This window comes from Thermobia domestica, chromosome 6, assembly GCF_964235325.1.
Source record: "Thermobia domestica chromosome 6, izTheDome1.hap1.1, whole genome shotgun sequence".
Taxonomy (NCBI): domain Eukaryota; kingdom Metazoa; phylum Arthropoda; class Insecta; order Zygentoma; family Lepismatidae; genus Thermobia; species Thermobia domestica.
The window spans coordinates 41,862,788-41,880,188 of record NC_137459.1 but is presented as its reverse complement, the minus strand read 5'-3'; the positions used below and the strand labels follow the sequence as shown (position 1 = coordinate 41,880,188).

Below are 17,401 nucleotides of genomic sequence, written 5' to 3'. Positions count from 1 at the left end.
CCACCTAAGATAAAATCTCCGCTATTATCTCGAGGCAATACCCTTCAATTTCTGAGCATCAAACGAAACACCTCAAAAGTATTTTAAAATAAGATTAGTTTTAAAGAAGTCATCATGTTAATTTTCAAAAGTATACTATGTAATAAAATCGTTTTATTGCCGACTAAACAATCTGAAATAAATATAAAACTAAAGCATTAAATTAAAATTTTTAATAAAACAAGAACATTCTTACCTTATACAAATGTAAGATAAACCGCTGTGTCGTCCCTTGCCGAGTATACTGATGCGCGATTTCTACACCTGTGCACTGTCCACTGACGCCGTCGCAAAGTCACTTGCAAACGATACCCGTCAACCACTGTTCGACGCCGCGTCGCTCCCGCCGTCGCGGACTCTGTTCATTTTCGAATGTGAAACGGCTCTACGTCACGTGGGTGTTGCGCAATAATGTCAGCTAACCCTTCGCGCCTTGGACGGGACTTGAATCATTTCTTTCTTTTCTTTCTTTTTTTTTTCAAGAAACTCCATTGTGTTAGCTTACGAATATTTTTTTTTTTTCGTTTTTTCTCTATTCTTTGACTCTTCTCCGAAGAGAAAACACACGGTTTGTATTCAAGTAGTCAAAACAAAAATGGAATAATTTTCCTTTTTCTTCTAGAATAGGTGACCAAATCGCCAACTAGAAAAAAACGGGACACCTTTTATTTCTGGATAGGTTGCTCCTCTAAATATATTTTTTAGACTCTCCGTTCTCCCTCTCTTTTTGTATCTCACACAAAAAAGGCCACATTTACTCTTTTTCGTTTTAAAACCTATTGAAAAGGATGTGGAGCTAATTAGATAACAAGTAATTATCAGCAGCTAACAAAAAATGAAATATTTGATAACATTACTAAAAACATATGAAACATTTATAAATTTATTAAAATGAAAAACATGAGGTATATTTATGAGAATAATGTAATGCAAAACATGAGTTCGTTTCATGAGATAGATTCATGAGAATACTTAGCTGTTGTCATAGCCATCTTTTAAACTTCCTTCTTCTCTAATACAAAGTTATAAAAGTTACAAGACTCCATTTCTAAATTGTATAGTACTTGAACAATTACAGAAAAGGTCTCCACTCCCATCCTGTTTCTTTCGTCTGACCACTGAATGTTCATGAGTGAAAATATTCTTTCAGTATTGCCATTATGGGCAGGGATCCCCAAACACATATTGACATATCTTTAAAAATTCAGAGTGCTGTTCCTTCCTAACTAACTAACTCTATGGCCTATGGAACCTGTAGGTTCAATGCCGCGTTCACAAAAGCTCTCCACTGACTTCTATCCCTAGCGCTGTTCAGACCTAGGTTTTGAAAAAAAAAAAAAAAAAAACTTCTCGTAGCACTGGAGTATTATTATTATTATTATTATTATTATTATTATTATTATTATTATTATTATTATTATTATTATTATTATTATTATTATATCTTCTTCGGTCCGCTCTATATTATTACTAACAAAATCCTTCAACGAAGCCATTTGATGGAAAAACAAAGAATCATTTATTTTTATACCTTTCTCCTTGAAGTAAGCAACACTATCTTCAACCTGTCTCCAACTGGGGATGCTCTTCAACAGCATCTATTTGAATATTGAAAAAGTAGAGAGCAATACACTCCATTTACTTAGATATTCAATGCAGGTTTCATAAAACTCTTAACTTCATTGTTGAAGTTGATTTTGTCTTGTTACGTAATTTCATTCATTTTAAGGACGGATTTTATATTAAATGATAAAAACTATTCCCCTTTTCTTTTAGACATAGCTTTAAGCATGCCTTCCAATACATCATTGACCTCCATAACACTTCTTGCATTTCCTTCAATTTTTCTTAATTCCGTGGTGGTAAGTACTAAGCTGGCTATGGATAAACCATAGATATGCTTCACTTAAAGGATTATTTAAAAACGTAAGCAAAATCTTTGGAGCTTTCTCCTCGCTTAGAAAGAATCCTTCAAAGCATCAGACAGTTTTAAAATTCGTCCTACTGTAGGCTTCAAAGACAACTAACGAGTTTTGGAATGTGTCAAAATAGTTTCAAATTCAATATCAACTATTTCACAAAATTCTTTTAGCCTCTCTGTTCGTACAGCGTATACAGAGAAATAAGAAAAGAGGTTGACAACAATAGCTTCTGTCACAACATAATCATACGCAGTTATGTAAGACATGTGCTGGACAACCCACACCTTCAATATTTCTATGTAAATTCGCTTTCAATTTTGTAAACACATTACATTTTTCCTGTCTATTCAAACCACCAAAATTTGTGTTTGTATTTTCACCACAAAACGCAATGCAAGTGTTTTTATTTGACTTAAACTCGTCAATACAGTTCAAGCAGATATCTCGTCTGCCGTTTCACAGGGCAAGGAAGCAACTCTGACTTTATCCCTTCGTTTATTTCAAAAAAAAAAAAATACATAAGAAAACTCACATTTGTTGAAATGACATAAAAAGGGGATTTATTTATCTCTTCAATGTTAGTTTTTAAACTAAATGGAGCTAAAACACCAATTATCAGGGCCGATTACTTTGTTCTGGCAGAACTGAACTTCGATGCGATTAATATCATTTGACTGCAAATTGTATGTTTTATTGTAAAATATGTTTTATTGTATGTTAGGCCTTAGTTAGCTCAGCAGCTCTGACTGTTCTTTCTTCATCTGATTCTTGTTGTATAAAATAATTGTTAACAGAGTTGTTGCAACTTGGTGCACTCAGTCTGTTCCTACGTTTCACTGATTTGATGTGTTGTTGTATAGTCTATCTGTACGACCATTGTGTCCAATACTAAAAATACTGCTGCAAACTGTACACTCAGTTTCATTGTCAAAGCATCCGCTTTATAATATAGTTCCACTCCTTAGAATGCTCCTCCTTCAACTTGCATACACGCTTAGGCGTTGTTAAGCAGATAGTACGGAACGCAACAGAATAAACAATTCGTTTTCACAATACAAACAACCGCAACACATCCTATTTGATTTAAAATTTAACTCACTCTGACCGAAGATAATATTACTCTACAAAAAGATAGGCAACGACAATGTTAAATTCATGTATCGAGTTTGAGGCTGGAGCGATCATATCTGTCACCAACAGGATTTACAGATCTTATTGCTCTCAGCATCGGATTCCAACTCCCTTTATTTGATTTCTTTACTTTTAAACATTATTTTACTTAAAACTAATTTTCTTTTTACTTTCACTTTTATACTTCTATACCTTTGTTCCCCTTTCGTAGTGTGTTACATCTTAGTCAAATCACGGAAACACTGTACTGTACTGATGACAGCGTCTCAATCTTCCTCCGCCCGAAACAGAGAGAAAAAATAAGTTACATTTGTTCTTTATAAGACTTTCAGCTTTTTGCACTGTCGTCTGCGGATTGGGGAGGCCTAGGAGGGAAAACAATGCAGCCACCACATCCAATATCGGAAACGTCGTAATGACGTTGCTCATAGTAATTAGACATATTCCAATATAGTCACATAGCTTAGAAAATAGTAATATAAATTAAGACATTTTAGCGATTGGATAGATTTTTTGTACACAATGTACGTAAATAGGGACATTTTGGCGTCCCGGGAGAATTTTTCGGGACACGGGGAATGGTAGTGTAAAACGGGACATTCCCGTTTTTACGGGACGGTTGGTCACCGTATTCTAGAAGGTTCTTCCTCTCTGGTCGATTGCCGAACTAGTGGAAGATTTTCACGAGCGACTTCACTATTTACAATGTGAGAAAGACATTTGCATGTTTAAATATAATTATTTTTTTCTTTAATTTTCCTATAAATATGAAGTTACGGCAGTCATTTTAGTGCTGCCAAAATGTCTTGATCCGTGGCAAAAATAAGAATTAAAGCTCGCAACCTCGACACACCCACGCGTTGAGCGAATAAGTATTCAGCTATTGTTAAGCGAGAGAGCCTTACAGCCGTCTACGCCAAAGGGAGTGGAATTCCCTCAGGCGATAGCAACGCTTGGAATGGAAGACTACGTGTCAAGTCAATGTGCTGTATCTATATAAGGGGAACACCCACGGGGGGCTCCACCGGGTCCGAATTCCTTCAAAACTTCCAAACACAACATGCATTTATATATCTAGTTTATATATATCTAGTTTATATATAAACAACATCTAGTTTATATATATATATATATATATATATATATATATATATATATATATATATATATATATATATATTTGAAAATGAAGACGGAAGTATTATCGTCTTTTCGGATACGGAATAATACCCTTCAATACTACACTGATACACTGACATAGTGGCTTCTAGTATTGGACCCCCCAACAAAAATTTCTGGGTGCGCCCCTGCTCACTACCTATTTTGATATCACATAAAAGTTTAAAAAATAATAATGTTGTTTACACTTCACAAAAGCTTAAATATTACTTTACTACTTCCACGTTTCTGTAAACTATTTATAAACTTGACTATCTGGTGTCACTGCACGAAAGGTTATGTTTTTATGAAATGAAATGAAATCTTTGAGTTTTACGTCCCACGGTTATGCCGGTTAGGCTAAAAGAGACGGTGATTATGAGAAATGAATGAAATGGTGGAATGAAGAAAGTGGGACGAAACGGGAGAACCTCGAGAAAAGCCACGAGCACGGTGTTTGTCCACCACAAAGTCCACACGGCGCGAGCTGGAATCGAACCAGGGACTCCAAGCAACGGAGGTGAACGCACTACCACTGAGCCACCGCGCTCTCGTAGTTTATGTTTTTAGTTAAATGATGTACGGAGAGTACATCAGTTCTCATAGTCGCTATTCATGGGGGCGCGGTGGCTCAGTGGTAGAGCGTTCACCTCCGGTGCTTGGAGTCCCTGGTTCGATTCCAGCTCGCGCCGTGTGGACTTTGTGGTGGTCAAACACCGTGCTCGTGGGCTTTCTTGGGGTTCTCCCGTTTCCTCCCACTTTCTTCATTCCACTATTTCACTCATTTCTCATTATCACCTTCTCCTTTAGCCTAACCGGCATAAACGTGGGACGTTAAACTTAAAGATTTCATTTCATTTTTTCATAGTCGCTATTCCTGGTTTTCTAGACAAAGGTTCGCTACCTCTTAATTCAGGTGGCATCAGAAAGCTAGTACGAAAAATACTCTAATCCACAGTGATTTGAAGTAGTTGTGCGTACACAAAAACTAGTTTTTCAGCTTTAGGAAAAAAGAAACAGGTTTCTGAAAGCTTTCAAATTTTTTTTTTTTAAACCGCTCCAGTTTTCTATGGAACTGGTTTGGTTCCCTATCAAACTGGGTTAGCTTTTAAATCAAATCTTTTTGCTTTTTTGTTAACCTGTTTAGAAATTAGTAGTAAGAAAACAAGAATAGATATCGAATTCGGCGAAAATCACTCCGGTTTCAGTAAAAACCCAAAACACTTTTGGAAAAAGCGGCAAACGGTTTGGGTGAAAACCAAACCGTTTCTTACTCCAAAAACTGGTTTTTAAATTTTATATTTAAAAAAACGGTTTTGTTGATTCCTAATTCAAATCTAGGACCGCAGACCTCACATAAATGCATGATAACTGTAAGCAACACGAGATAAATTATTATTTTGTAACTTCATGTCTATAACAAATATTCTCATCTTTTTGTTGTTGTTGTTGTTGTTGTTGTTGTTGTTGTTGTTGTTGTTGTTGTTGTTATATGGTGGTCTCGCAGAGCGTAGTTAGACACTCTTGCCTTTAGTGAACCCGGTTCTGGATTTGATTCCCGATGGAGACCTTTGGTCAAAAAAGTGTATTTTCTAACAACTTTTTCAGGACACCCATCCTGAGAAAGGTTTCCGTCGTTCACATCAGGCAAATGCCGGGATGGTACGGAGATGGCCGGAATAGTGAGATCGCCAAGAGACGTCATCCTTCATACGTGACGTGCTAACATGGTCATGGAATGGACGCAGAAAAGAGAAATCTAATTCCTAATCTTTTTTCTTCTTATATTACTGAATAACATGTCCCCTTGATAGTCTATTATTTTTATATATTTATTTTTTTTTTTACATAAAATACGTGATGATAGCGAAATTTTCACTTTCTCATTATGCATCTTTTCTCTGCGTTCTTCGCATTGAATTTGCGCATAAGGTCATCTACATTCCCTTTAGTACAAAATGTGGCAAAAATTCAAGATATTGCACTCAGTGATGAACTGCCGGCATAGAAAAAATGATCCCGATACACAAAATAGTTTTCGCAAAACAGTGCATTCAGTATACTCACATATTGCAATTCTCTTTATTAAAGTGAAAAAATTCGTTTTAGCAGGGTTAATTTCCCTCCACTCCTTTGCCCCTTTTGAAGTTGAATTTCGAAAACCCCATACATTTGTGTGTTTATTTTTGACATGGATTTATACATTAAGTTTGGTTCTTTCAAATTTCATCGACGTCTTATAAAGAATATAACCATAAGCATATAAAACTTCTTCTTCCTTTTTTTTTCAAGTTCCTTCCACTTTGGAAATGAAATGAAATGAAATTTTTAGTTTTACCTTTCACGTTATGCGCTGAGGCTAAACGAGTTGATGATGATCATGATAATGAAATGAGAAAGTGAGAGGAAAACAGGAGGGCCCTGAAAAAATCCAGGCATATTGTGTTTGTCAATCACAAAGCCCACTTCGCGCGAGCTGAGATTGAGTCAGGGGTCCCACGCATCAAAGGTGAGCGCTCTACCACTGAGTCACCTCGGCCTCCCTTCCCCTTAGAATCCGCACTTACAAAAGCCCTTTCTTGTCCCTTAGCAAGCCATGAAAGAAGTATACTAGGCAAAATGTCAAGTTTCTAAATATTGTGGTTTGGGCTGGGAATTGATGAATTTAATTTATGAATCAATGACTGGTCTTTAGATTTCATACATTATCTATAAATGCTAGGCTTATATGTTTGTAGTCAATTCCGTTTGTAGGTTTGTGGCCAAATTATTTCAACAATGAGATCTCGGAAACCACAAGCTGTAGAAACGTGCTGTTTTCACTGGTCTTTTTCAAATTTTGCGTACACCTGCCAGTCCTAATTCATTTTTTCTAATGTGCAGTTATTTTATTTTATGGGCCATTTTGAGCCCATAAAATCAATTGTCTCTACAGCGAAGCTAGGGTTCATATCCTTGTGTTAGGCAACCACTCAAAGAGTTACGTATGGCGGGTTGACGGACATTGCAGGTGTTTGGCTTTAACGTATTACATGTTGGCAGCTTCAAACACCTAAGGAGCTGCAATGAGGCATTCTGGCTTTATAAGGACATCATCTGTCACTTCTTGTAGTTCGCCACAGCTCAACCCAACATTTAAATGTTACGTTTATATGTTTGTCTATAGCAATTCACTCTCTTGTCCTTTAATTGTGTGTGTAAAGTGATATAGATACCTACAATGAGGACGTGGGAAGGAAACCCATGGTCATATTAGAATGATGCGCTGAGTAGACAGCACAGGTTCAGCTAGTGTATATGTAAAGAGAATAAGTTTTTTTTAAAAATGTAAAATTTCTTAGGTCAGCTGATCCAACCTGGTGAAGCTCCTGAAATATGATTAAAGTCAAATGAAAAGATTCGCCTGACTCCCGTACACTAAAGTACATGTGCTAGCTGCTATACTGCAATGAGCAATACATAAAAACAAGAAAGTAATGGAAGAGTTAGTATGATTGGCTACTGCTCACGTAGCTTCTCATCTAAAAAGCACTGTAGCTATGGTCCTATCCTATTATTACAAGGAATAATAATAATAATAATAATAATAATAATAATAATAATAATAATAATAATAATAATAATAATAATAATAATAATAATAATAATAATAGGTACGATATGTGGGAGCATGGTTTTGAGTTTCATTCTCGATCGTGATATAGACGGTAGCTCAGTGGTAGAGCATGCACTTCTACTGTATGGGGTCTTTGATTCGATCCCAGCTCGTGCTAAGTGGGCTTTGTGGTGTTGGTACATGGAGCTTATTTTCTTCTTTGCACTGAAAATCATTAGAAACAAGACATTCTACTATATATAAATGAGTGTAACAATATTTGTCTCTTAATTCCTTTTGGATCGATTTGGATGATTTTTGGCATCTGATTTGACCCTTGTCTAGCTTAGCATTTTATCATTTTACTTTGATTACAATGCATATTAGGGATGAGCACGAGCGAGTTCGAGCGAGTTTTCTTTGAAACTCGACTCAACTCGAATCAGACATCCTTGAACTCGACTCGAGAACTCGGTTCGAAAAATTTTCTCCAACTCGACTCGAAACTCGACTCGAATTCGGATCAAGTTTCGAGTTGAGTCGAGCCAATTCGAGCTAAACCCTGTGTGTAGTTCCAAGTACTCTCTCCAAGTACCCTATAGGGATGCGCACGAGACGATTCGAGACAGGATTTTCCTGACAAAATTCGAGTCGAGACGGCGGGAGAAACTTGAGTAAACCCACGTCGACGAAAAAGAAAACTCTTGAGAAAGTGGACAGTGATAAAAATAAAAATGTTCAACTGTTTGATAAAGTAGGAATAAGTAACACACTTAAAATAGAAGTCTTCGTGCCCTTCGTGGAATTTTCTTGAGTTGAAATGAAGGTTTAAATGTGTTAAGTTTTAAACAATATAACTGTACATATTTAATATAAATTCTGTATGTACTAATAGTTTGATATTTTTTGCATGCTTATATTTTGTTTATGCTCCTTCCCTTCTCCTTCTTGTATTTGAGAACCCTGTTTCTGTGCACCGTTTCTAGCATTTGCGAAAGACATTTCTAAAAATTTTGAGAAATGTTTTTCTCAAATTTGGTGCTATATGTCTCATTTCCTCAAAGATTACTTTCTCAATTTTAAGAAAAAAATACATTTTTTCTCAAATTTGAGAAAGCATTAGCACCCTCAGAAGTGAGACATAATTCCTCGCATTTGAGTCATTATTTCTCAAATTGATTTGAGAAAATTGAAATCTCACTTTTAAGAATGTATTAATCGGTGCACAGGTAAGAAATGGATGTTCTCAAATACGAGGAATTTTTTCTCGAATTTAAGAAACCATTTTAAATAGTATATCGCCAAATATTTCTCCCGGAAAGGTCAACTCACAGTTGGGGACCCTGACCACCGCAGGCTATCAGAAAAGGGTAGAACACAAAATGATTTAGGAGAGTTAGGAAATTAGAAAAAAAATATGATCAAACTACCCGCTGGCACAGAGAAGAGAATTATAAAAATTGGACAAAAAACACCGAAAAAACAATTAAAGGAAAATTGGTATGAAGAATTAGTCAAAAAGAGGAGTTTGAAAGGAATATAGCCCTACACATACAAAAAGAATTATGAGAAAATAAATTATATGGACAATGATTTAAGGAGCATTTTGCTTTTCAAAGCCAGATCAGGGAGCCTTGAAACAGGGGTAAGATTGAAAAAATTTAAAGAAGTGAACGAAAAATGCCAACTATGTTCCAAAGAAGATGAAACACTACAACACTTAATTTTAAAATGTGAAAAGATGTGAACTACTAGATACTCATCACGATCACAATACAAGATCAGGTGTAAATAAACTCCTTTCTCTTCCCCTACATTCGTGAAAATTCTACTCAAATGCGTTTTTTGCATCCACTATCCGTGCATGCAATGACCTCCCATTCAACCCAAGGCAATCTCAGACAATCAACCTACTTAAGAAGTCGGTTGAGCAGATCCTCCATAAGTCTATCAAGGCTTACTAATATCTGAAAAAATGCTGATTTTTGTTCTTTTTGTTCACTGAATGAATGTGACTATATTATGTAGTTATTTGTTATAATCCATGTATGCAGGTGATGTGATGCATGTGTGTATGTGTGTGATTGGGAGTGTTTTATATATTTTATACATATTTTATTATTTTATTGTATTACAAATCATAATCATTGCATGGTCAAGTGGGAGACAAAGCATGATTAGCCTTAACTTCGCCATGTAAAATAAGACTAAATAAAGAAAATAAATAACGGCCATTCCACGTAAATATGAGCCTAAGGACAGAAAATTGTTTTAAATATATTTTGCTCATTATTTATATAAAAATGGCCAGAAAGGTTCAAAATTTACTATGCAGGTCGATTTTTTGTTAAAACGTTTTAGTTTTTGTCTTTTTGAGCGATTGAAATTCTATGCTGTACGAAGCCAGTCGAAGGGAGAATTTACCAACAATATTGGACACCCCTAAACAACACATGATAAGCATTTGATTCAGTTGCACTGCGATGTAGACAAGCACGTACACCTTAGGAACTGAAGCTGTGAAGTTTTAAAGCTGATAATATATTAAGTAGTCTACTATTTGACTACTTTTGATACCAATGTAATTATGTAACGCCCGTTACAAAAAAGATATATTTTTTTCTATACAACTTGTACTAAAAGTCAGAAGTAGTCTATCTTTTGCAAAAGTAAAAATGAGCACATGGGCAATACAACAAGAAAATGAATATCATTATATTTATAATTTAATAGGCAAAAACTGCGTAACGGGTGTTACATTGCCAATGTAACGGGTGTTACACGTGAATTGTTAGCTTGGTTTAACAGTGATATTTTGGGCACTTAGGCTAGCTCTAAGGCTCCAAATAGGGAATTTGAAGTTAGTAAAGTTATAGAGGGTCCTCTTCTGAAGACATAAATTATGATAAGGATGAGCAGTGGGCGAAATTAAGGGACATTATACCGGAGGTGATGAAATGCGCTACAGAGAATATAATATCTAGGAGATATCGTACGATGGGGGACTCCCTCTCATTCCCCCGTTAAGTCGCATACTCAGGGTAGTGGTTAAATAGCATAAAAGTGCCGTATTTTAATTGAGTACTCATTACATACCAGATGTCTACTTCTTTATCAGAAGCGCAATACGCTGCTTTGGAAGTTTTCGTTTAGCAAATCATTAGAGGCTGCAGCGCGACAGATTTTCATTAAGAAACCAGAAAAACTCTACACTACAATGATGTGTACGCAGACTCCGAATGAAGTTGTGATCATCCCTTTGCGGAAAGATGTTTGTGTGGGAATGTTGTCTTGCTGGCAATGAAAGATGAAATAAGTAACAAAGACTAGAAAATATATCGTCAAGTTGGAATCCATCAAGGATTTTCGGACGAAAATTGTGATATTAGAGTTATGTTCTTGAAATCTTGTAGCGAAAAGGAATTCGAACTACGCTGAAGTTTGGAAAGTATACTAGTGACGTGCCGTAAGGGGGGTTTAGCGGGGTGACGGCTCCGGGCGCCGAAGTAAGGGGGCAAAAAATTCGGTAGGAAAAGAAAAGGAAAGAAAAAAGAGAGAAAAAATACTTCACATATCAGTACAAATTAGTATGCACTTAAATCCTCTTCCTGTTTTAGAATTGGTCCTATAATGTTACTCATGTTAGGTTACTAATGCACATATATCAAATTGAAGGAAAAAAGTAATAAAAAATCCTCGAAATCAAGGAAAAGCAGGGTTTATTTTGGAAAAGTTTCTTATGGTTTGTCCCAACCATAGTGTCGCTTCGCTGCCGTGCTGGTCTCTCAACCTCACTAATATGCACGGGGGCGCCGTCGTATACTCGCCCCGGGCACTGATTTTCCCAGCACGGCACAATATAATTCATTTTCATGACGTGATTGGTAAACTGAAAAATCCGATTATGAAAATTAAAGAATAACGTAAAGTTGTGTAGCAGTTTAGTTCCAGAGTTAATGTCACTGAAGCATAAGAAGAATAGGCTTTTGTTGATGATCAGTGTATCAAAAGACCTACATATTTAATACTGAAACTTCCTACATTCTTCTGATTTATATGCTTATTATTTAGTGTTTTTATTTCCTACACTGTACTACATGTGTAATTTTTTATGTATTAACATTGTAATATTTTGTTCTTTACATAATATGTTCATTAAAAGTGACGTTGGTTTAAGTTCATTCGCACTGTGTAACACCCGTTACAATTTGTGTAACACCCGTTACGGTATTAAACATTTTTTAAAACAAAAGCCATTACACTTATGGAATTTCTGATTGTAATATTCACATCATCATACTTTCAGAGAAGTGCACACATAATTGGAAACAAATTCTGATCTGGACATTCCCAGAGTTTGGCTTAACTTTGCATGCATCTGAAAGTGCATGTTCAATTGCTGTAACACCCGTTACGCCACATTTTTCACTCTCACTGAGTTGTGGTATCATGTATATGTAACAAATTAAGTGTTTACTAAAATACACAGACAAACGGTGATGTTTCGAGGCAGTTTGATATATCTTGACCCAGTAAGGACATTTCTATAACAATTTCTATTCGTCCAAATGTAACACCCGTTACGATGGAATGGCCGATAAATAAATAAAAGAATCCTAAAAATAAGGAAAACATGGAAATAGAAAGATGACATGGAAAAGGAAAGGAACATGGTTAAATTAGCTTGGTGGATATTCTTTAATATAAATGGAAAGGAACTAAGTGAGAAAGAAATAAAGAAAAAGAACGTCTAGAATTTTGGTGGAAAAAGAAAATGGAAAATGTTAAATGAGGGGGGGGGGAAAGAAGTAAACACGGTATACATTTCTCTCCCTACTTTCTCAGAAACCAAACTTCCGAAGAGAAGGAAGAAAAATACCTTGAACCTTGAATCTCTCACAACTTTCCGACCAAGTAGTAGACCACACTTAACGTATTGGCCATTCTTGATATAGGTCAGGTGTGCAGCGAAAATGCCCTCAAAATTTCAATCAAGGAAACGTTTTTGAATGAATAATAAATAATATATATTGCTGTGCTAAAAAAGAGTCGCGACTCAGTCTAATGCCTTCCAAGTAGATAGTACCATGAAAACAATTCAGAGATTTTTTTCTGAACAATAACAGCTACGTAGCGACAATGTGTGAAAACCATTTAAAACAAGTTTTTATCAAATAGGTTGGCAGCACTGGTGATCACTCCCAGAAAATCAAGTGTGATGATGGCAAGAGGAAAGGTTTTGCGTTCGAGACTGCAGAGGGTTCTGCAAGTGGGAAATTCTCTCGACCAATAAGCTTAGAGATTTCGTAATCCTTTTGGCGGACGTCCAGCTTCACGAGTTGGCATTGGCTGCAAGATGGCATGCTTCTCCAGCTGATTAACTGTGCTTGTATGACGTAACAATGTGTGTACATTATAATTGTTTTCGAAGTTTTTTTTTTCATTGCAAACTAGAAAAATCTACTTTGATACCTTGAGAAACAATGGGAATGGAAATATCTTATTTTTTATGTAAAATGAAGAAGAAAATAAAATAGAGGCAAAATAGAGAATAAACAAGCAAGAGGTGAGCTATGAAAATTGTTGGAACAAGTAGTAGCCCCTACGCAGTATTGATAATCAAATTTCGCTCATTTTATTTATCTATTTGTTTTTCTTTAAATCTTCATGTGACATATTAGGTTCTGAACTTCATACCAGTTATTTAAGATCCAGACCTATATTATCTCGTACGAAAACTTATGACATCATCACTTTCTCCTTTCAGCTTAGCGCAGCGCCGTACAACGAACACCAGCCGTCTGGCGAATTTCTTCTAATTTTTCACATTGGATGTTGCAAGCCTATGGTTACAGTACAGAGTTACACTCAGTGGCGTACGCAAGGAGGGGTTTCGGGGTTTTAACCTACTTTGAGCAAGATACAATCTAAAAATAAACATTTTCGATTTTTCAGGTCCTATACAAACACCTACAAGTAAAAGTGAGCGGGAACGCGGGGAGACTCCATCCCCTCACCTCGAAAAAATATGTACGGCATCCCCTCAGTTTCTAAAAAAATTTATAATGGACAAGGATAGGCAGCGGGAACGGCATGACATCATGCCGCTACCTGTCGTGTGTTGTCCCCCTGCCTTTTCAGATCCACTTTTACCCCTGCAAACACCTAAAATAATATGAACTTGGGAACTTGAACTCAGCTTGACGAAATTTTGCGTGTGTCACTGGCATCACTGATTATACAAATACACACAGGCACATAAATTTGAATCAAACACGCCGATTTCTACCAATTTCGGTTTGAAGATTGCCTCCATTAGCAAACTGGACTATTAACTTTTTACCCTTTATATCCAGACCAAATTTGGCGGTGAATACCAAATATTTAAGATCAGTATTAACAGACCAAAACCATATACACGAAGAAATTGAAAGTCGACCGAAAGCAGGGAATTTGTGGTATTATTCAGTTCAATATCTCTTGTTGTCGCGAATTCTGTCGAGGAATTTGGAGCTTAAAATATATAAAACGATAATCATGCCTGTTGTACTGTATGGTTGCGAAATATGGTCGCTGGGTCTACGCTGAGGGAAGAACGTAGACTGAAAGTATTTGAGCACAAGATCCTGAAACGAATATTCGGACCCAAGAGGAACGGGAATGGGGAAAGGCAGAAACTTCATAACGAGGAACTGCACAATTTATACCTTTTACCGAACATTGTTAAGCAGGCCCGTAGCCACGGAGGGGCTAGAGGGGGCACTGCCCCCTAAATTGTTTTTGCGCCCTCTAAAATATAATGCTGAAGGAAAGTTTCAAATTGACTCAAAACCAGTGAAATTCTTGCAATTATATTTACCAAATTCAATTCAACTTTGCGAATTCTACTCGTTTCTATGTAAAATTATATGTTTCTTGTGCATCAAACATCTTCATTTGGCTTTACCCAATTGAAGAATTTCAAACCGTATCTTATTATTGCAACCATGACAAACACCTAAGGATAATAGGTGCACTTCCAAACAACAGTATGAATATAAATAAACTGTAGTGTAATGAAGGTCTTTCATGGAGTGTGCGCGTCTTTGGTACAGGAGACCCGACTTCGATTTGTGGTGAGACGTCAGATGATTTGGATTCGACGTTAAGGTATTGGTCCACGTCTCAGCTCGTCGGTACTCAAAAGGGACGCTTAACACGAAACTAAAACCACAACTAAAGTACCACTTACCAATATTAATATCAATTTTATTTGAAACAAAATAGGCTGCATTCATCAATTGTATTTTGTAATGAAAGGAAATCAAATGAAGTCTTTGAATCTTACGTCCCACGATTATACCGGCTAGGCTAAAGGAGACGGTGATAATGAGAAATGAATGAAATGGTAGCCAAAGGCGGCAATTTCTCCGTAAATTTGGGGGAGTCCATTCAGATGCAGAAGGTATATATATATATATATATATATATATATATATATATATATATATATATATATATATATATATATATATATATATATATATAGATAGATAGATAGATATAGATATGAGGATTTTAAGACAAATTGCATTCAAATTATGCCAAATATTATATATTCATAAATAAAATAGGGGGCCCACATGAGCTTTGGGGGTGCTCGGGCCCCCCGGCCTCCAGGATCGGCGCCTTTGATGGTAGCATGAAGAAAGTGGGAGGAAACGGGAGAACCCCGAGAAATCCCACGCACACGATATTTGTTCACCACAAAGTTCAAAATTGTATTGTAATTCAGGCCCTATATGTCTCACTTAGATCCATACCATTTACGACATTTCTTCAGTGGCGGATCTAGAAGGTAAAAACTGGGGGGACAACCAGAACCCAGACTATGATGGATATATCATGAGTTTACTATAAACTTTCAATATATATATAAATAATAGCTTAAATAATTTTTGTCATTTAAAAAAGCGGGGGGATTGACCCTCAGGCCTCAGGCTAGATCAGCCACTGTTTTTAGTTTAACATCCCTCGATTATGCACCGAGGCTAGGAAAGACGGTGATGGTGATAAAGGATGAAATGGTGGAATGAAGAGAGAAGGACGAATCGGTGGAACTCCGGTAAATCCCATGCACGCGGCGTTTCTCCGCCACAAAGCCTGCTTTAGGTCTAAGTGAGTAAATCATAAGGGACTTAATCTAAACAAACATAGCTTAAAATAACACAAATTATTTAAAAATAAAACATGTAAATTAATTGTACCATTTTTATATGGGGTGGTGCCGCGGTGGCTCAGTAGTAGAGCGTTCACCTCTGGTGCTTGGGGTTCCGGGTTCGATTCCAGCCCCCGCCATGTGAACTTTCTGGTGGACAAACACCATGTGCGTGGGTTTCCTCGGGATTCTCCCGTTTCCTCCCACTTTCTTCATTCCACCATTTCATTCATTACTCATCATCACCGTCTCCTTTAGCCAAACCGGCATAATCGTGGGACGTAAAACTCAAAGATTTCATTTTGTTTTCACTTGTATATGGGGTGGCAAAGAAAACTTCCCTTGAGTTCCCTTGAGCTACGCTTGTTGGAGATTCTCTTAGAAGTTATAACAATGTAAAAAAAAAATGATTTTAAAAAACTTGCGATTATTTGCTAATTTAATAACGATGTGATTCAAACTTCATGATTACTAAATTAACTCTCAATCACCAACGACTGAGAGCCGGCTCGGGAGGAGGGGGGGGGCTACCTTCCAAGAGAGAGCCACAGCTGAGAGTCGGCCTCTACGCTCAGTTAAATTTTTGTTCTCCCTTAATCTTAAATGTCTCATTATAGACTCGTATGGGCAAAAAACGTAAACATAAAAATTCCGAGCAAAAAAGAGAAAAAAAAAAGAAAAAAAAGAGAGTTAAGTACTCACCTTCTGCGACGCGTCTTGTTGCTCTGCTTTCAAGCTCACTTCTGTCAAGAACGATAGTATACACAGGCAAATCCATTGAGCGCGGAATGATTCTTTTACAATTTATAGTTCTTCATCAATCAGCTGTGAATAAATAGGCGTGGTCATTATACTTTTTTTTTAAAAAAATAAGAAACAACCATTTGTTGTTGATTCTATTTGGTAACTATACGTTTTGTAGATTTAGAAAGTTCATTTTGTGTTCATGGAATAATTATAAAAATAATGTACCTTTAAAATTGTAACGTGAACTATATCTAACTATATCAACCAACCGTGTACACAGCAGAGTTTGGTGGTGAAAAGGTTCAAGGCGGACGAATAAAAATGTTGTTTTCATTAACAGCATCATCTAAGAGCGGCTAGTAATACGAACTGAATGTGAATCAGTGTTGCCAGGTCTACATTTTTTTTACTTATCTATTGATTTTTGATTTCAATATGGAAGACAAGATTCAATCAGGGGCGTCATTTGGAGAGCAGAGAAGAAAACTTGACCATGACCCACTGACCCACCTCCCACCGCGACCCACTCTGACCCACCAATCCCATCGTCATCAACTCTGACTCATGATCCACGCCCACCTTTCCACGACTAAAGAGTTTACATTTACGTAA

The 17,401-nt window shown here is 36.5% G+C and overlaps 1 protein-coding gene across 2 annotated transcripts in view; it reads right to left on the bottom strand.

Annotated features, from left to right (window-relative positions):
- The window catches only part of LOC145687963 (histone H2B-like), a 154,365-nt gene extending 137,501 nt beyond the window's left edge, over positions 1-16,864 (bottom strand). For both annotated transcript variants that reach the window (XM_081761570.1, XM_081761572.1), the window contains exon 1: positions 16,745-16,864. The gene's annotated coding sequence lies outside the window, so the exon portion shown is untranslated. The remainder of the gene's footprint in view (positions 1-16,744) is intronic.
- Positions 16,865-17,401: the final 537 nt, after the last annotated feature.